Source organism: Callithrix jacchus, chromosome 12 (genome assembly GCF_049354715.1).
Source record: "Callithrix jacchus isolate 240 chromosome 12, calJac240_pri, whole genome shotgun sequence".
NCBI classification, from domain to species: Eukaryota; Metazoa; Chordata; class Mammalia; order Primates; family Cebidae; genus Callithrix; species Callithrix jacchus.
Genome location: NC_133513.1, coordinates 95,892,653 through 95,896,063, shown reverse-complemented (window position 1 = coordinate 95,896,063; position 3,411 = coordinate 95,892,653).

Sequence of the window (3,411 nt, the reverse complement as noted above, 5' to 3'; positions counted from 1 at the left end):
TTCAGGAATTGCAAAGTCAGCGGTTGAACTAGAATGAAGCAGTAAAGCTCATCATAGGTTATTGTTAGGATTGTATAATTCCAGCTTCATATTTGCAAAATAATTTTTTTTTTTGAGAGACAAGGTCTTGCTCTGTCCCCCAGGCTGGAGTGCAGTAGCACGATCATAGCTCACTGTAACCTCAAAAAGAGTTCATGTTTAACCTAGTGCAATCTCCCTCTACTGATTCTTGGGGCAGCGTCTACAAAAGAGCCTTTGTTTGGACCCAAATTGTGGTGCCTGGTTGAAGAAATTTGGCAAATCACAGAAGTCAGGACAGGTACCAACAAAGTTGAGAAAACACATTCAGCAGTGTCTGTCCCCTTGGCCCATGGGATTCATCATATTCCATTTTAGCAACCAGTGCCTAGGACAGTGCCTGGTACACAGGAGGATAATAACTATTTAGTGAATGAATGAAACAAAGGATAGACAGGTTCCCATGCCTTGCCAGACTCATTTAATATAATTTCCATCTTAACATGACAGAATGAGTGACTACCTCAGATGCTTCCTTGGAGCCATCCAAGTAAAGGCTGGGAATCAATAGGAGGAGCAGGCTCTGGGGCTGTCTTGGCACAAAGTTATTTTTTAAGCTATGCATGGCTGGACGTGGGGGTGGGGAGCCTGTTGAGGCTACTGCTGGGCCTCCCTGAGTTGGTAAGCTGAAAAGCTTCTGCAGGCTTCCATAATTTTTTTTTTAATTTTTATTTTTTAGGCTGGGCACAGTGACTCACACCTGTAATCCCAGAACTTTGGGAGGCCAAGGTAGGTGGATCATGAGGTCAGGAGTTTGAGACCACCCTGGCCAACATGGTGAAGCCCCATCTCTACTAAAAATACAAAAATTACCCAGGTATGGTGGTGCGTGCCTGTAATCTCAGCTACTCAGGAGGCTGAGGCAGGAGAATCACTTGAACCTGGGAGGTGGAGGTTGCAGTGAGCTGAGATCATGCCACTGCACTCCAGGCTGGGTGACAGAGCAAGCAAGACTCCATCTTTAAAAAATAAATAAATAAAAATTTTGTTTTTTAGAGATGGGGTCTTGCAAAGTTGCCCAGCCCAATCTCATTACTCAACATCTTTTTGGGGAACTGAGAGTTCAGAATGACAAGTAAAAACTTAATACCCTCTTCTAAATGCCGAAAAGCCTAATAAACCAAATAAACAACCCCCCCCCTTGTTTTTTCTGAGACAGAGTCTTGCTCTGCCACCCAGATTGGAGTGTAATGTTGTGATCTTGGCTCACTCCACCTCCTGGGTTCAAGCAATTCTTGTGCCTCAGCCACCCAGGAGCTGAGATTATAGGCCTTGGCCACCACGCCTGGCTAATTTTTGTATTTTTAGTAGACAGGGTTCTGCCATGTTGGCCAGGCTGGCCTTGAACTCCTTGCCTCAAGTGATCCACTTACCTCGGCCTCCCAAAGTGCTGGGATTACAGGCATGAGCCACCACACCCAGACAACAGAACACCTTTCAATCAATTCCTCTCGAGCAGGGCCATCTTGTGCTCATGAAGAGCAAAGTATGCTTATCCCAGCTGTACCATTGTAACTGTACCATTTAATGTACATGTAATGTACCATTTTCACATTAAAGTAGGTCACGACTAGGTAGACACGGAACTCTAGAACCAAGCAAGCATGTTTAAAATCAAGGTCACAGAGGTGAATAGGGCTTAGAAAATAACTACCTAGTTCTTTCCTCTGTCTGTAATAGTACATTAGGCTCTATAGCTGAACCTACTCAGAAATCTAAGAATTTCTCCATTTTAAACAACTTTCTTAAAACAGAAGTCTATCCTATAGAATCCGTTCCAATGTTTTACATGCCTTAAAATTCTCAGACTCCTCATCCAAAATCCCCTGGACAATGCCATGCCCCTGGTCCTTTTTGTACGGAGTCCAAGGCAACTGGTTGATCTCGTATCAAAACTCTTGACTGGCTGAAGGCTATTTCTTTATTCTTTCTTTATCTTTTATTTTTGAGATGGAGTCTCCCTCCATCGCCCAGCCTGGAGTGCAGTGGCATGATCTCTGGTCACTGCAACCTCTACCCCCCAGGTTCAAGCAATTCTTGTGCTTCAGCCTCCCAAGTAGCTGAGATTAAAGGCGCCCATCACTGTGCTTGGATAATTTTTGTATTTTTAGTAGAGATGAGTTTTCACCATATTGGTCAGACTGGTCTTGAACTCCTGAGCTCAAGTAATCTACCTGGCTTGGTCTCCCAATGTGCTGGGATTACAGGTGTGAGCCACCACGCCCACCCTGAAGCTTATTATTTAAAAACTAAATTATCCAGTTCCTGATGATAAGGACCATGACTTATAACTTTCTGTGTCCTCCAATAAAGTCTTCAAGTACAGACGGAATTCAAGTTATTTACCATCCTTGAACCTTTCTTTAATGTTCTTCATATTATTATTTAACTATTGAAAAACTAAATCTATCACTTTGCTAAAAGTTTAACCAGGACACCTTATAAAGAAAAAGAAAACCTACCATTTTTACTCTTTCCTTCCTTCCTTTCTCCTTCCTTTTCTTTTTCTTTCTCTTTCTTTCTTTCTTTCTTTCTTTCTTTCCTCTCTCTCTCTCTTTCTTTCTTTCTTTCCCCTCCCTCCCTCCTTCTTTTGCTCTTTCTGTGACAGAGTCTCACTCTGTTGCCCAGCCTGAAGTGCAGTGGCACAATCTTGGCTCACTGCAACCTCCACCTCCCGGGTTCAAGCAATTCTCATGCCTCAGCCCCCCACGTAGCTGGGATTACATGCACACACCATCACACCCAGCTACATTTTGAATTTTTAGTAGAGATGGGATCTCACCATGTTGGCCAGGCTGGTCTCAAACTCCTGACCTCAAGTGATCCACCCACCTTGGCCTCCCAAAGTGCTGGGATTAGGCATAAGCCTTCATGCCCAGAGTATTTTTTTTATTATTTTTTAGAGACAGGGTCTTGCTCTGTCACCCAACTAGAGTGCAGTGGTATGATCATAGCTCACTGCAGCCTGGAACTCCTGGGCTCAAGCGATCCTCTTACCTCAGCCTCTCTAGTAGCTGGGACTACAGGTCTGGGACCACCTGAGACCACCATACCTGGTCATTTTTACATCTCTTAGCTCTCTTTTTAAAAAACAAACTCTATTCCTGATCCTTTTGGGATAATTTACAATAGATAATCACTATGTCATCAGTCATTAGGGTGAGATATTTGTGATTCAAAGATATTTATGATTCATTTATTCCCTTGAGACACTGGGTTCAAAAATGTCTATGATACATTTGTTTTCTTAATTCAATTACAAAAAAAAAAGAAAAAAAATAGCATTTGTTTAGGTTCGGTGGCTCACACCTATAATCCCAGCACTTTGGGAGG